An 18571-nucleotide genomic window follows, 5' to 3' on the forward strand; every position below is an offset into this window, starting at 1 on the left:
CAAAGCATGCAATTGGAACAAACAAACTTAAGTTATTGCACCAATGCTAGGCTTCATAGCACATTTAATATCATTAAACATTTTGGTCCTATATGACTCTATCACTTCTCTATCAAGCAATGGTGGCCACTCAGGAGGACTATCAAGTGCAGGCAAAGGAATACGTTCCAACTTTCCATGTCGACTCGATTGAGTGGGCAAGATATAAAATGAGTCATAGAAATATGTTCTACTTCTTGCGAGATCACTTGGTGCACGACCTTCATATTGAAGTTCCCCCACCTCACCATGTACGACATTCAAGAATCCCGTCAAGCATTGTGCAGGGTCCCACTCCTGAAGACTAGATGGGTACAAATCTGTGCAAGGCAGAAAAATGTATATCAATCACCTTATTTGCAACATTTTAATACAAAACACAAGCACTTACAATGTGGTATGTGTCTTGGAAGTCCTTCCAATGGTCCCAGGTTGATCTCTTTTTGCATGAATACATGCTGGATCAACACTTCTTTGACAGTTTTCCCTCCTAGTGCCATCTTGAAGTCAAGGATCCTTCCTTTCCAATGTTTGGCCAAGTCTTCAGATGCCTTTCCCTTCACTCGGTAGTGGCCACGTTTTCCTGGCTGCATAGTGACCCAGGAGTACTTCCTGTATACTTGGGAAATCCGTTCTTCGTTCTCACCTTTTATGTTATACAACACAACAGATGAAATACTGCTCCTTGCTCGTTTCAGTCCACTTTCGGGTGCCATGAGAGATTAACAGACGTATGAGAAAGAAGAAGTAGCAGAAAGTGGATGACTGAGCTAACCACTTTTGTGGATCAAGGAGGGAAGAAGAAATGAGGGACGGTGTGTTCTTTTGGGCGCCAAAGATGTTTCGAGTTTCAAGGGAACCAAGTTGAGGGAATAACCAGGAGATTGTGTATCTATCTATTCCAAGCATTCAAAATCATTAGTTCTAGGGGTGGTGGAAAGGATTTTTTAGTGCTCCACGTCTAACACAGGAATGTGGAAAACATTCTTTTATTGTGTTAGGTGCTTGACAAAAAAATGGTTTAAAATATTTTAAGACAAGGTGATGGTTTTTTTAATATTTCATGAAGATAAGAGTTTCTCCACATTTTAGGTGGGTTTGTACAGAGGTCCCACCACCGGTGAATATCGTTGGTAGATTTCATGTCACTCAATCTATGTGTCTATTATTATATTATTATTGAAACAACCCTCTTTTGAGTCCAGAATTTTCCTAATGCCATCATGATTTAGGTAGCTTTACGCCCTCCACTAGAATAAGAAAAACTTCTTTAGCTCTAATTAATCATATAAAATGGTGTGTCTTCAAATTTTAGGAAAAAAACTACAAAAATGTTTAAAAGGGCCAGAGGGGTGCGAAAATGGCCTATACGAGATCCCCGTACACAGCATTTCGCACCCCTCTGGCCATCACAATGTAGATAGCTTTACACCCTCCACTAGAATGAGAATAACTTCTTTAGTTCTAATTAATCATATAAAATGGTGTGTCTTCAAATTTTAGGGAAAAAAATACCCAAAAAAAAAATTAGAAGGGCCAGGGGTGCAAAAATGGCCTGAACGAGGCCCCCATACACAGCCTTTTCGCACCCCTCTGGCCATCACAATTTTGATAGCTTTACACCCTCCACTAGAATGAGAATAACCTATTGAGAACCACATGAAGATGTACGAGACCATCCCTTTTGATCTCTAATTTATCTTAATTTAACAAAGGAAATTTAAAATTACATGCATTTTGATTTTGAAGGTTTAAAATTAATTATGTCTTGTATTTACATCATCTTCCTTCCTTTGCATTCTTCACTTTGGGAAAAGACCATTTAAGGAGACCAACTTCATGATGTATTGGATTGCCTGTAGAGCATCTAATTCCATGATATTTACATCATCTTCCTTCCCTTGCATTCTTCACTTTGGGAAAAGACCATTTAAGGAGACCAACTTCATGATGTATTGGATTGCCTGTAGAGCATCTAATTCCATGATATTTCCATCCTGATGAAAATTTTGATCTATGGGCAATTTTAAGGGATTTGAATTTTAATATTCATAAAAACCTTGAATTTTAGAAAAAAATTAACAAAAAAATTTAAGAGGACCAGAGGGGTGCGAAAATGGCCTGTATGAGGCTCCCGTACACAACACTTTTACACCTCTCTGGCCATCACAAAAATGGCTCGTACATAGCATTTTCCCACCCCATGCCCTTTGCATGATACATATTTACAATTAAAAACCATGTTACAATTAAAACCCATGTGGACCAGAAGCGTGCAAAAATGGCCATTGCGCACGCGGCCCGAAGGGGCCTTTTTCGCACCCTTCTAGCCATTTATTGAAACGTGATGGAAGATATATTACATGATTAAATCAATTACACAATGAAATAGACAATCAAATATGCAAGAGGAAGATATAAAACACATCAAAATTTCATTAATATGAAAAGTTGAGATACATTAAAAAATGAGATATATCATTGTTCGCTTTCCTTTTCTCCACCAATACGACGATCCAACTACATATCCTTCACCATTATGGTGATCCGCTTTGCGTGGATGGTGCACAAGTTTGTGTCCTCAAATAAAGTAATCAGATATGCTTCAGCAGCTTCTTGCAAGGCCTCCAAGACATCCGACATTCCATCTTGTATTCCCATAAAATTTCTTTGCACGTTCGTGAGAGAAAGGTGCCCTTCGGATGAGAAGCTCCACGGACTTTTGCTAGTGCCGTATCTCCTAGAAAGTCCTGTACCTTGAGCGTCTCCTGCGAGCGGGGCCATGAGAAAGATGATCGATAGAACGTGGTTGTAGGGGACGAGACCTGTAATATGTTGACTTCCTTTTGTTTCTTTTTGGGACTGGTGCTTATTCCTCTTGCTCCCCTTGCTATTGATGTTGTTGTTGCTCTTACTGTTGCGCTTTCTCCTATTGCTCCTCTTGCTCCCCTTGCTGCTATTTATGTTGTGTGTTAATGCATGGAAAGGTCTTTTCCCCTACAGCTAGGTGGTTAGGAAACTCCATGTGTGCCCATATAGGCTCCCCGTAGTCGGTGTCGGTGTCGGTGTCGATTTCTATTGCGCTGCTATCTTCCGTGCGATAATCCACCAACTTTACTTATTTGCTTGTCCGGGATGAGCTGGCTTGCTCTATCAAATTTTTCTTGAGTTTGTGGTTGTAACGCTCCAAATTCTTGCTTGAGTTGTCCCTCAATCGGGCGTGTCATTCTTCGCTCATCTTCTTCATTGTTTGCTTTGTCCACGCCATGGTGAGAAGAGCTAAGAGTAAGGATGAGGGTAAGAATGGGCAAAAATAGAGGTCAACCTTTATTTATATAAGAAAATGCCATCATCATAATAACCTTAATTGATAAAATCGAGGAAATATTTTATTGGTCCAAAAGGGTGCGAAATTAGCCTTTCCCGCCAAATTGCACAGTGAATTTTTGCACCCTTCTGGAAAATTATCACAAAGAATCAAAACACACGAATGTGTAGAATACCAAGCATGTCATATTTCAAAAATCAACATCTTGAGACTTCTTCAAGTATTACAAAGCAACCTAAATCTTTGGGATACAATTCAAGTCATCAAAAAAAAATATTTGAAGATATTACAAAGCTTCCTCTCACTACCAATCAAACCTAGCAAGGGAAGTATATCTATCTAACAAAATTGGTAATGACACATGACTTCACGGTCCTCAAAACCAAGGGGGACTCAAAAACCGAACCATAGACTGCCGATGCTCTGCAATATTCCTAGCAAACCACAACGCACTCATGCAGTCAGCTTGTGGTATGGATGGGTCATTATGTGGCCTCCCGCTCGTCAGCATGAAAATCTGAGCCCTGCAAATGCTACATGCAAAAACAAAATTGTCGATCTACACGGTGGCAAGGTTGTGCAAATCCCTAACTTCTAGCTCTCAGGCTGGGAGAACATCCTCATCAGGTTGCATGGGAGCCTCGATATAGAGAATAAGTATTGTGCAAGTTTGAAAGCAGTGATTGTGCCCATGAAAAGTTAGTATTTGCGTGCTCTCAAAGTACTTGTACAAAATGGACAAAAAGAGAGAGGATGCTCATTTATAGTGGCCAACGTAATCATTACACGAAACCCTAGTTTTTTTAAAAATATCACGCACCAAAAAAATGGGTTTTTAAACATGAAAGATAACATGGTTGCATATTAGGCAAAAAGAACCATTTACATTCTCAATTATAACACCTGATTACATTCAATAGATAGTATCCCATAGATCAGCTACACACCAACCCTAGGCCTCATTCAAGTATATAGAGATCCATACTTTACCAACTCTCCTACATGTAACCCTCCATGCCGCATGACATGCAGGTCCTGTCCCTGCCCACCTTGCTATTTTCTGACCCTTATTTTTCATTTTGGCAATTTGGGCCAATTTGGGCATTCGAGCCCTCTCCCTTAAAAGGTTTCTCCCAAAGATATAACGAAAGAACCAATCAAACATTTCTTTGAGATAGTTTAATTGAGTCATGCCACCTCCATGTCTTATATTCTTGAAATAGACTCCCCTTGCATGGTAATGACTTTTCTCCATTCCTTGGGTGCTCCACATGTTAAGTGAGCCATAGGCATTCATGAAATATGAACCATGAGCATAGAAGATGTGCTCCAGATAGCAAACAAAACCACCATTCAGGAAAAGTGCATTAGAAGAACAAATTTGTTTGCAAAACCTTTAAAAGCATTATATTACTATATAATGCACAATATTCAATTCACCCCATGTGCGGACTACGGCTTCAATAAAGCTTTTCAACTTTGCTTGAAATTGTTTGCGATTTTCGTTTGTTGTGCTGCTTTGACTCATCAACTGCACTACTTTATTGAAATTTGCCCACACTTGCTCATGCAAAACAACAATGTTTGCATCCAAGCAGTTCTAAGTAGTACAATGTTTGCATCCAAGCAATTCTAAGTAGTACAATGTTTGCATCCAAGCAGTTCTAAGTAGTACACAAGCACAAAGGTCTTTCCACAGCTCCCATCTCTTCGCAGCAGGAACATTTTCACCTTCCTCGACATGTTACCTATCTGCATTTCTCTGTACCTTGTCCCACTTGTTGCAAGGCTTCTGGTGGAGAAACCTTCTCGCCTTGCCTCCACTCATTGAAACCTTTTGAGCAACCATATGTGAAACTCCAGAGGTTTTTTGGTTAACTCTTATCTCCACGTTGCTCACATGGCAACCAATGTCATTTAAGGTCTTCTCCACTCTAACAATCGCCTCATCCTGTCGAGTTTTAGCAAGCATAGTGAACACGTAGTCTATGTGACACTTTCAGAGACGATCAAAGATATGTATGAAAGCATGCAAAGTACAAAAGTGAACATTCCTAAGAGAGAAAGGAATTATGGGGTTCCAACTATTATCCCTTAAGTCCCTATTTGGAAGTGCCAGCATAGGTGATGAAAGGGCACCACCGTCCCACTCTCCCTCGCAATTTCTTGTTTCCTCGCATTCGTCTTCACCATTGGCCATCCCCTTGTGTTTTTTCTTAGTTTTTTAATTTAATCCATGCATGCACCAAGGGCATGGGTGGGCTATATTTGCACCTTGAGTGCAACCCAACATACACTTTATTGTCTTCAGATCCTCGACAAGATGCCAATCAACATCAAAGCTCCCTAAACCATCAACATCCATCTTCTCACCCCCTATTTGTGACTTTATCACATCACTAACCCAAGGCAACCTCTCAAAGAACCATGATAACACCTCGTGTGTCTCCTTGGAAACCTCAAATGCTCCTAACCACCATATATCTTTCTCTGATTGAACACTGAATGATGGTTTAGTGTGTGGAATATTGTCATGCCCTTGTTCTTGAAAATCAACTGTGCTCTCTACCTCATCATCAGGCCCTTCTGCAACAACAGTGGTAGCAGATGGAGACTTAAAGGCTGTCGCCACACATAACGTGGTTCATGAGTGTGACACTCATTCTCTCTAGCCTTCTGCCCTTCACAATCTAGCACTCGTCCAACTTCAGCACGAAGGAGACCTTGGAACCTTAAAAACACGAAATTCAAACAAAATGTTAAGTCGTTCCTTGTAAATGAGCACAGACCTAATGCTTACCAGGCTACTTGTGATACTTACATCCAAAAGGCAACCCATAGAACAATATCATTGCCTTTTGTAGCTTTCACATTCAAAAATATTGTTGAACTCATTGAATTCGAATGAAACATTACCATCCGTAGTCTTCTTCTTTCCCCATGCTGCAATGGTAAGTGTATCATTGATGTAATAGTAATCCCCAATCCTGTATTTTATATCTTCATTGCTCAGTCTCTTTGCTAGATGAACCCTCTTTGGTGGGTGGAAAAAGGTTGTGCATGATACCTTTCTTACGAAGGGTGTCTCCTAGCAATTGATGAAGAGACTTGTATCCCTTCATGCTAATGCCTACGTTATCGCATGCATTTACAACATCAACACTGTACTTTAAGAAACCTCATGTATAATTTCATTGGAAACAGCCATACGTATCTTCTTGCAAACGGGGATCCCTAATCATTTTAGGCACATGCTCCCTCTTTGTGAAAAAATGCAAGAGCTCATTACAATCCCCAGTTTGATCAGAACAACCTGTGTCATCTTGAAGGAATACTCTAAAAACCAACAAAATTACATTGACATTACACAATTGCACACTTGATTTACATTGGCATTTTGAATTGAAAGTGCTAGAGAATAAGAAAGAGAGGCCATACCATGTTGCTTGAATTCTCCGCTTACGAGCGTCCCCTCCAACGGCAAGTGTTTCAATGTGGTTGAGTGACCTCTTACGCTCGGTACCTCCAATAGGAATGCTTTTCATGTGGGAGATGGTCTGTGTACTGGTGGCCTACTTTGTGTGCTAACCCATCGAGCCACAACACATGGTGTGCGCGCAGAGGGGAGGGAGGACGTTAATCGAGCTCGCAAGGGGGAGTTGGTGCAACCAAGTCTTGCAGATTGCGCTGCATATTTGAAGATGCATGGACTCCTCTATAATGCTGCTTCTCTCTGCTAAAGAAGGTTTGGATGGCCTGAGAGAAGCACACGAGGAAAGGACTCATGATAACTACATGTATGAGGCCTTGTACGTGCCCCCCATTACACACTAGAGTGGGAAGGGGGTCCCCCACTACATGTGTGAAGTAATGAGATCTGTGCCAATTACACACTAACGGTGCTCAAGAGAAAACTAAGCGTTTTCTTACCCCTTCCCCACTAGGGAGGACAAAGCGTTTTCTTACCCCTTCCCCACTAGGGAGGACAAAGCGTGTGGTTGTTAACTGGTTTCAATTTTTGGCTTCAAAAACTAGGTGCATCCAAATTATAAATAACTTAGATTTTTCCTTTTTTGATTGGTGGGAATGTGTGGTGGCCTTTTCTTTACAATATGAGAGAATATATGTCTTATACGATGAGAAAAATGGTTATGGTTATAAACCTATAAGCACAACTTTTATATGAATTAATTTTTTTCCTGCCTTGTTCATCAATTTTTATATGAACTAGTGCCATGGCCCCCATCTCCGACAGGCAAGACAACTTTGCATACAAAAAAAGCTACATCAACATCTGTCACACATGGATACTCACATTGGAATCAGTGAATTGAATGAGACATGTATGGAGTAGCACACTTGCACATCGAGTGTAGTCTCAAGCACAACCCTTGCCTAGTAATATCATCATGAATTAGTTCCCCTTTTTAGCCACTTTTGTGCTACCACAAGCTTTCAAAATGCAAGCAAACTTCACTCCACACAAAGAGAGGACCTCACCTTACATCCGTTTTCAGAAAAGTTGAGTACATTATAGCCCTATTGGGTATAACCTTCAGAAAAGTTGAGTACATTATAGCCCTATTGGGTATAACCTTCAATTTCATTCTAGGAAACACTCATGCTTTTGAGAGAGGATTGCACTTGGCATATGTATCCATGAGAGCACTGCCAAGCACATTATCATTTTTTAGCAACCCTTGACTTGCAATCTCATCATGAATTTGTTCCCCTTTGTCAACTGCTCTTGTGCACCCATATCCTCTTAAGGATGCAAGAAAAGGTACCACATTTTGAGAAAGGCCCTTGTGCTGAATACATTGAGAGCCCCACTCGACACACACATGGAGCTCCCATCACATTTTCTTTTGAAACCCCTTGTCTACCAATCTCTATTATAAATTGTAAATGACTTCTATTAATTGATCCAATTCCGATCCTCCTTGTTGTAGGTATTGTTGAGACACACTTGAAGACATAGAAGAGTTGGCCAAAAAACCTCACAACCTATAGGTGTTTAAAGCTTTTCCCTCTACTAATCTGGCCACCCAAGGCTTGCATCAAAAGGCTTGCATCAAACACCTAATCCATATACATTGCTCTCTCTCTCTCTCTCTCTCTCTCTCTCTCTCTCTCTCTCTCTCTCTCTCTCTCTCTCTCTCTCACACACACACACACACACACACACCCATAGATACATTGCACTTTGACGGAGATACATCTCTCTCTCTCTCTCTCTCTCTCTCTCTCTCTCTCTCTCTCTCTCTCTCTCTCTCTCTCTCTGTGTGACACACATATATTAGCACCTCTCTCCATCCGTATATTAAAACCTCACATTTTTCTTGATCCATATCTCCATCAACAAATCTCCTTGGTGAGACCTTACACAACCATTAGGTAAAGAGAGGCAGCAATACACAGCCATTAGGTAAAGGCAAGCAACAATATTGTTATCATACGACACCTAGCTTAATGTATAATATATATATGTATATATATATATATATATATAGCATAGTAGGATTACTTCTAATGGATTGATGACTCAATTCTTCACGCAATGGTGGAGTTTTTCCACAACATGGGAAAAAATTAGAGTTTACTTTTGATAAGGAATTTTTGCCTTCTCAACTAGAAAAGCTATCTTGATTCTCCATTTCTCAACTAGAAAATCTATCTTGATTCTCCATTTCTTGGGTGGAAGTTATAATGTTTATTTCAAAGGAAATTATTTAAACACACAATGTCACCAAACAGCTGCTCTGCTCTGCTGATAAACACGGTGATTTTTTGAAGCTTGCATTAAGAAAAGTTTAACTCAAATAATAATAATGGTGTGATGTAGGTTTGGACCTTACTACTACGATGATGTAGCAACAAACTAAACATTGACATAGAAATTAGAGGCACTTTAGAGTGGATATTGGGTAGAATAGCATAACTTTAGGAAGTACTCTGAGATGTTGGCTGATGCAATTCTGCCGAAGAAGTTGCCCAAGTTGAAGAGGGAGGTGAAGAGGGTTACTGTGCTGAAGCTGAAGGAGTACCCCACTTGCCCCAAGTTGTTGTGCTGAAGGCCATCCGCAAGCCAGTCCCATAGAAGAGGGCAAAGTAGAGCACATAGAAATGCCAAGTCTTAAAGAGAGAGAGGGTTGAAAAAAATATTTTTTTAGAGCAATGATTATGAGGATAAAAGGTGTGGCTATGAGCTAAGAGTGATGTGAATTACGCTGAGAATGATGTGCTAAAGGCCTCCCCCTTTCTCATGAGTCATCATCATGATCATTTGCGCATACTCCAAATATATATTCTTTGTGGTCTTTTGGCCTGCCAAAGGGAAGGGCATAGCATTGGGGCATATTTTTTTCTCTTATGAAAAGTTTAATGATGGGAGGGTAAGGGTTATCATGGAGTGTACATGTGGCATTTAATAATTCGTTTGGCAATATTAGGGTTCATTATAAAAGAAGGGAAAGCCACTCATTTTTTCCTTGGGCATAGCATTGGGGCATATTTTTTTCTCTTATGAAAAGTTTAATGATGGGAGGGTAAGGGTTATCATGGAGTGTACATGTGGCATTTAATAATTCGTTTGGCAATATTAGGGTTCATTATAAAAGAAGGGAAAGCCACTCATTTTTTCCTTGGGCTGCGGCGCCGTTGATGATGCTCCCTGGGCCTTTTCATGATGCTAAGGATGCCTCATTCACTGCTGTGATTCTAAGGGTTTGTCTTTTGTTATTTGTGATTAATGTCAAACGTTTCATGGTAGCATGCACTAATCAATGATTGAAATGGCTAGTTCGAAAGCGCACATTTTTTCTTTTTTTATTTTACAGAGTGCATAGTGCAAGAATGATTAGTTTTTGTTGCATGCAAGTTGTTAGTGATGCGAAAGAAATGGGCGAAATGATGCCTTAGATCCGATTCCTGTTTTAATAGACAACGAACGTTGTTAATTTTCAGGCGTGTTAAGGGTTTTTCTTTTGTTATTTGTGATTAATTAGTGCTGCCAAATAAATGGGAGAAATGATGGCTTAGATCCGATTCCTGTTTTAATATACAGCACGCGTTGTTAATTTTCAGGCGTGTTCAGGGTTTGTCTTTTGTTATTTGTGATTAATGGAAAACGTTTCATGGTGTTGAAAGCATGCACTAATCAATGATTGAAATCACTTGTTCCAAAGCGCACTTTTTTTCTTTTTTTACAGAGTGCAAGAACAATTAGTTTTTGCATGCAAGTTGTTAGTGCTGCCAAAGAAATGGGCGAAATGATGGCTTAGATACGATTGCTGTTCAAGAAATATTTTTTCCCTTAAGAAATATTTTTTTTCCTTTTAGAGGTATTTTTTTCCTCTTATATCCTTCTATGATTTTGATTTTTTTAATTTTTTTTTCTAGAATGATGCTCGTTTAATATTTTGTGCTGTTTTTTGAATTTTTGTGGTATACATTTTTTAATGAATATGTGACTTCTGTCGCTCTCATTATTTTATTTATTTTCATGATTTTGTTTCTTGTTTTATTTCCAAAATGCTTTGGTATTTAACTCTTTGATTATAGACTTAAGAGGTTTATATTTTTGATTTGATAATTGATTTTTGAATAGTTTATAACAAGTATCGCTTTTATTATTATTTTTTAATTCTATTTTTGAATTTTTTTTCTTTGATTATTTTATTATTATTTATTTAATATAAATTCTTTGATATATTGAAACTATTTTTTTAATATATATATATATATATATATATATATATTTTCCCAAAATGCTTAAATATGTATGGATTTTTTTCCATTTTCCAGAATACTTTGTTATTATATGTATAGCGCTTCTTTTTTTTCCCTATATATGTTTGATTTGTTTAGTCGTCTCTTGAACGTTTGTTTTTATTTTTTATTTCACTTCCTTTTTTATTATTTTCAATTATAGTAAATAAATAAAAATAAAAAAACCATATAATTTTATACTTAGTTGTGAAGCTGAATAAAACTATATAAGGTATAAGAGGGTTAATAAAAACGTCATGCGTTCTTGAGTATTGCTTTTAGACAGTCCTCTACAAAACTAGAAAGTGCTGTTTTTTTTCCCTACTCTGTAGATTTCTTGCTTTTCTGCTGGTTCCCTGGCTCTGCTATTTTTCCCTAGCTCTGCAGATTTCTCCTTCTACAAACCCACTTATTTCCTGCATAGCTGAGAGCTTGTCTTCTCGTCAAGTGGTATAGTTTAACTATGGACTAACTATGGACTCATTAATGGAACATGACCAAGGCAATTGTCTTCTCTTGAGTTGAAAAGAAATCTATGACCGAAATCTTATATCTTATACCTTACTCTTATAATATTTATGAATAGACAATGTTGCTGATGCAGGATCATCTAGCTTTGATAACTGTGAGCCGTTTAAGTCTCCACAAGAACTTTTTCCTAGTGGCTCCTTTCAAGTGGGGGCATCGGCTTCTGCGCTACCTGGGCCATCCGAGCTTCGTGGCTTTGAAGATGCTGCCCTTCACCCCCCTTGCTATTGAGACACCAACTCATGTGGGTTTTCCTTCCCATTTATATGATCAAAAGCAAAGTGGTGGATGAGGGAAAAGTGTCTGTAGCTAGAAATCTCTTTCCAGATAACAAAAAGAGAGGTGCTGTCCTTACTCGTTTTCTTTTAAGATTGTTTGTGTCATCTGTTTTAAGTGGTGTTTTAAATCAAAATCTTGTTTGTGCCAGCTTTGTCGATGCTTCAATCACCTTCAAAAAAGCAGGCTATCATTGAATTTAGGGGAAATCTCTCGTCCTATACTCCTCCTCTATTATATATATATCTCAAGTTACCAATACTAAAGTCCACTTTGCATTAGAGGGAAAGGTGCTAAACAAGTATGGTACTTACAAGAGCACTCAGGATTTTAGAAAATACTTAAAAGCTAATCTTGTTAATAGGGAGAGTTTCCAAACCATAACACTTGTAGTAGGAGATCCTTACATAAAAAAGTATGTAGACAAAATAGAGCTTGAAACTTTTATAAGGGTAGAGGGAAGTGTAGTTGTGCCAAAAACTTCTGGTTATGGAGGCTTCGCAAGCTTTTCTTTGCATGTTGATACTACTACGTCTATTATTAAAGCGGAGCCATTTTATGTCAACCTAGTTTTTATGCCTGAAACTTCTATTCAGAATTTTTTGGCTAGATACTTTAGTTATCCCTCTATAAAAGGAACCTTGTCTTTTGTTGTTCTTCAAGTGGATAGTGTGAAAAGGAATGCAGGAAATGCCTTTGATCAATTGATGGTAGTGGATGGACCTGCCTTGACTGATCGTGCCACGATATGATGCTTGTTTTAAAAGGAATGTATGTGGCTGTATTTTCGACCTTTTAACTCATTCCTTATTGCAGTCATATCATGCCACGATATGATGCTTGTTTTAAAAGGAATGTATGTGGCTATATTTTCGACCTTTTAACTCATTTCTTATTGCAGTTAAGCTTCATAAATGGTCGTAAGGCACTTTTCCATCAACATGTCGGTGAATTTGAGGTTGGAAATGTTGTTATATATGTTGCGCACAATGTGGGCATATGGAAAGAGAAGTCAAATACAATATTAGTATTAGATATCACTATTCTCACTCTTGTTTTTGGTGAGCGACAAAAGCTTGCCCTTCATAATGCATTTCAAGCCCAAATACATGAAATGGGCTATGGTCAAGAGGTAAAGAGAATGCATGGTTCTTTAATGTATGATCTTTTTGCTTTCTCTCAAACCAAGTGTTTTGTAGGTGGTTGGAATTTTTTCTGATACCAACTTCAATGATGCTTTGTGGCAAAGAAGTGTTCTCTTTGCAAAGATACGAAAATTAACCAAATTCCAGAAGGGGGCTACTGTTTTTCTTGTGGAAAAGCGGTTGACATTTTAATGGTCCCATGTATTGAAGGCTTGATTACTCAAGAGCATAGTGCAGTTCTCACAGCTGTCAAGTGTGTTTCCGCGATTGTTGACCAAGTGCTGCAATTTGAGGATACTTTCCTCAACCTCTATAATAAAAATCATGTTCTTCTAAGAGTGGCTCTTTTAGAAGTTGAAGTTTTTGGGAAATTTTTTATAGATAGCAAGGCGCAGGTTGTATCTTTTGTTCATGCTCAAAGTAGTTAACTTTTGTGCAGAAAAAAACAGTTTTTTTGCTCTTGTGGCTCTAGCTCTACCCTTTTGCAGTCATATAAGTGCTCCAAGAAACCTGTGTCCATACTTTTGGCCCAAAACTTTTGCTTATTTAGCCAATCTTCATTGATAAGCTATTCAAAAAAGCTTTTCTTGATTTTTAACCAAATTTAATTTTGTTGATAATGGATGCTTTGATTGAAAATGATGTGTTTCTTCGTAAATTGTCTCTTGATGATACCTTCCATTCATTACGCATCCTTGGAACTTGGATGTTGTTATTACTATTCACTACATGGTCAAATCATCTTTGAGTCTTGATCAATTTAGAAAATGGGTGCTTGGAATTTTTTGCCAAGCTATTTTCACGAATCAGCATGATGTCTTGCTGCCATGTAAGTCCATTATCGATAGTCTTAGGCAAAATGTAAGCTGTAGTGATATTGAGGCACTCATTGAAACCTCCTTCACTTCAATTGCAATTACAATGACTCTAATTGACATGTGTGCTCGTGAGCTTAATGTTTGTATTGAGGTGTCTCTTTACATGTCTCGAAATGATAAACCTAAAGTAATTGTCTTTGGTTCAAAAAGGGACAATTCCTCTCATAATTTAAGCGTGCTTGACATGGGTGGCTCTTGCTCGTGGTGGGAAGGGAAAAACTCAAGAGATCGATATGGAGTGAAAGTGAAATAAAGAAGCTTGATGAAATTGTTTAAGAAATGGTTGCACTCAATGTTGTTGACATCACCAAACAATTCATGTTATTGTGTCCTTCATTGCATCCATTGCATTCTATTGTGCAAAAAATCTATAATGTCAAGGCAAAACACTTGGAAACTGCACCATTGCAAACAAGTATAAAAGTAAAAAGCAAAAAAACTCCCTTAGAAAAGTATAGTTTAACCATTAGTGATACACCAAAGCATCCATGTGCATGATGTCATAGACTCATGTTTTCAATGCAACTTGTCAAGCCACCAAAAGATTGTGAGCATTTATGTGAATCACCAACTTTGAAAGTGTGCAACACATGCTTGGTCGCTCTACGAAAGCGGGTGCCTCCCGACCTTGCGAGATTGGCAGCTCAAGGTTTTAATGTGCCGATTCCTAGTGTTCAAAGCATAAATTCAATTGAGGCACGCTTGGTCTCCATTTGTATAGCATTTGCTCAAGTTTGGGAGCTAGTTTTTGATGGTCAACTAGGCTTTAGAGGCACCATTGCCAATGTGGAGCGAGCTCAACTTGTCTTGCCAAAACAAAGAGGGCTCTGTTCTAGTAGGCATCAAACAAAAATTAAGCTATAACACTCTTATATGGTGGGTGTTGTGAGACCATTGAAAACAATGCAAGCTTTAAAAGACTTGTTGTCCACTACATTATATATTGCAAATCAAGTGTCCATACATCCTTCTTGGAGTTGTCATATGTCATCTCTACAACAAGGTAATATTGACCACTCCCACAATGAAGACTTCACTATGGAGGATGATAGTGAAGAGCCTTTTTCAAACTACCTTGTTCATGGTTTGTACTCTTCGCAAAACAAGTTGTTAATCACAACGATTCAATCATTCATGCTGCACCATCCGAAGGCTTCTCCCCTTTAAGCATGTTCAAAGATGAATTTTTTGAGGAATTGTGTTTCCCACAATTGTTTTTTGGCGAACCAAGAAAGTACCACCTATACAAGCAAAAACCAAATACTAGACCATGGCAAAATGGGAACTCATGCACCAAGATAGACGTTTTGCATTGGCCATTGATAACTTATTCTTCAAAACTATGAAGATTATGGTGAGTAAGGTCATGTCATCAATTTGGGTTAGGAAAGGCACGTTAAAACACGGTCGCTTGACTGCTAGAGAAGTGCAGCTAGACACTAACATTGAAATAATCTTGCACTACTCAAAGGTTGGTTATAGAGACTTTGAAGCATTGCGCACATCTCCGGACTATAAGGAAAAGCTCAAAAAAACTCTTTTCACACAATGATCGGGCAATTAGGGGCACCTACTTTCTTTGTCACTTTCGCTGCAGCTGAGAGACTATGGAGGCATCTGATTAAGTGTCTGCAATTGCTGAATCCAACCTTGCAAGGTCCTGAAGAGAATACCCCTGCATTTGAGTGTCGCCTCATTTGCTCTCCGACCCCGTTACTTGTGCACGTTACTATGTTCATCGTTTTGAAGCTATAAGAGCGCTCTTTTGCAAATGCTAGCATACTTGACCCACTCCAAGACTACTTCTTTGTCACTGAGTTTCAGAACCGTGGCAGCCAGTATGACCATGGTGGATTGAAAATGCACCAACCTTGGACAAGAACACAGATGAAAATATTGTCGCATTCATTGACAAATATATCAGCACAAAATCAGAAGATTTGGAGGAGTCCTTTCGACTCACACAAATTCACCAGCATAAGAAAAAATGCAAGAACAAAGGCAATGGATGTAGATTTGGCTTTCCTAGGCCTCCAATGTCTTCAACAATGTTGTTACGTCCATTTCCAAGGGAATTAAATCACCTTCAACCTTCAAAGGACGACTTGTTTCAAACTACAGGCCGCAGCTTTATTTTCTAACCCCGTATCCACTCAATATCTTTGAAGCGCCGACCTTTGTGAAAGCTTTGTAAATGGAATGATATTTCAAAATTAAATCAAACCCAAAAAAAAGTAGTGAAAAATCCTTATCATCACCCCCAAAATGCATAATCTGAAAGAAGCAAGGGCAACAAAGCTTACTGTGTGTACTTGAAGAGGCTGCGTAGCTTTCATCGTGAGGGAAAATAGGTAGTCTCGGCCTACAGTATTTGCTGAGCCCTTGATCATAAGGTTGCGAGAAAATAAATTGCGCCTGTTAGCACCTCTCTTTTTCCGTGAGTGTCTCTCTCATTCTCTCTCTCACACACACGCGACACGAAACACACACACGCGCGACACGAAACACACACTCTCTCTCTCTACCATGTGCACTCTCTCCTTCATTGCCCCCAACTTCTTAACCATGCTCTTCGTCTTCTACTACCCCCAACTTCTCAGCCATGCTCTCCCTCTTCTGCTACACTGAGATGAAGCGCACGGTGAACTGGTTGGCCATCGGTGAACTGACCTTTGACAGTACAATCCACTAATCTCATAGTGATTTGCTGAAATCATTATCATCATTTATCATTACAGGGACTCGCCCCAATCATCCACATTGTGGTTTCGCTCAGCTTATTACATTTCAATCAATTTTCAGGGATCATCATTTTTCAATCAGAATCCAAATCAATTCATCAGTTCCCAAACAGAATTAAAAATCATATCAACCACATTCGAATTCATCAACTGGATAACATTAATGCTTATAATTTCAAGTCTTAGATTTACTCGTATATACTGCCGGTAAAGAGCTGCAGTTATACCCTCGGTCTATACGGATAGTCATGATACTCGAACTATAAGGTAAATACCATCATGTCTAGGCCTCAAGCAAGTCACGGTTCCATACAATTGCGGTACTTCCAATTGAAGACCCAATTACTAATTTACGAATTTCAATTTGAATAACAATTTGTATGAATTATATCACACAATTACAACCTTATTGTGTGTCTTGATAAACTTTTGACATAATTGGCTCCTCAGTTGATCTTATTGGAGATCTATGACATATGTCTGATAAACAGATTTTTCTTTATCCGATCGTCCGTAAACAATCACTTAAATAAAAAAAACATTTGTATATTTATATACAAGTTGCAATAAGTACATAGAGTGGCTCGGCTCCAAAATTCAAAATCTCCTCGAGAGACGCATAAGACGACGGTACTGGGCCATAGTCATGCCCTGTTACATAATTTCTCTAATTGCGAAGGGAGCTATTATTTTCTCCTTAGGGATAAATCGACTAAAGAGTCTATAAACTCGGCAAGCAAGTCTGAAATTTTGAGGCGTTGAATGATATAGAATGACACCACGCGTCATTTTCAGCTTTATCAAAATCATGGCCAATGAGAGGTTCTGCCTCAGCATTGCATGCCGGTTGCAAGAGGCGTGGATATATAGCCATGCAAACCACTTATGCTGTTGTCTCTCCACTAGGTTAGGAAAATATAATTCCTCGAAATGGCGTGCGAGTCTTGTTCGGCTTGTTCGAGTTGAAGCGGAAGAGATGAGATGCTCGAAGGTAAATGCAATCATATCTTGAGACTGGGTGAGGTCGCGAATACCAGATAAATGGGGAACTTCCATCTATAAAAACAATTTCTTTGATTAAAATTTCTTCATTAAAGAAACTTACGGAATGAAAATACATTATGAAAATGCTGTTTCTGAATTCTTATTACCAATTTCAGATAAGAATTTAATTATCCTTATTAACTTTCAAATTGGCTCTGATACCAACTGTAAGATCCCTGTCCCCACTGCGCAACGGATTCGGGGTACTAGCAGCGGAAGCAGCACTTCTTGCACGGGGCAAGGTCCCACACTCGGGGCCTCGTCCACGGATATCCGGACAAGAGACTAATCCGTCGGTTTTTCCAAAACCGAACCCGGAAAAACTTCCCTTACCCGGAAAGCACGGGCGATCCCACTAGGATAACTTTTTACTCTAACATAGTTAAGATCATTACTGATCACGCTGATTCGACTGCACCTATAAAGATACTCGGTCGGATCAAGGAAGAAACTTGCACTTGGATCATTGGGATCAACGCTTTTTTCCCCATCAAGAGGCACAGCCGTTGATTCCTATCCATAGAACAATTACTATCCGGATTTACTTTATCTATCGTAATAACAGAAATTGAGTCTCGATTTACGGATCCATCAGTCCAGCCTAACCCCATCTGATCCCATGGGTTAGCCAACCGCCCAACCACTGTAGTGATGGGATCTAATTTGGAATTTGGTTAGGTTTTGTCCCGGGTACCAAGGAAAAGAGTTCCAAGGCCCCCTAGGCAGAAGTTCATGCAAACATAAAACTAGTCACACCACTTACACACCCAATATGAAATTACCTTTTTCTCAGCATCAACTAGCTTTAAAACACTCCTTTAA

The 18571-nt window shown here is 39.0% G+C and overlaps 1 pseudogene; it reads right to left on the bottom strand.

The window, feature by feature from the left end:
* Positions 1–5591: 5591 nt before the first annotated feature.
* On the bottom strand, positions 5592–6912 carry LOC147631676 (uncharacterized; annotated as a pseudogene).
* Positions 6913–18571: the final 11659 nt, after the last annotated feature.

The sequence above is a fragment of the Cibotium barometz genome, chromosome 14 (genome assembly GCF_041138505.1).
Source record: "Cibotium barometz isolate CiBa-2024 chromosome 14, ASM4113850v1, whole genome shotgun sequence".
NCBI lineage: Eukaryota > Viridiplantae > Streptophyta > Polypodiopsida > Cyatheales > Cibotiaceae > Cibotium > Cibotium barometz.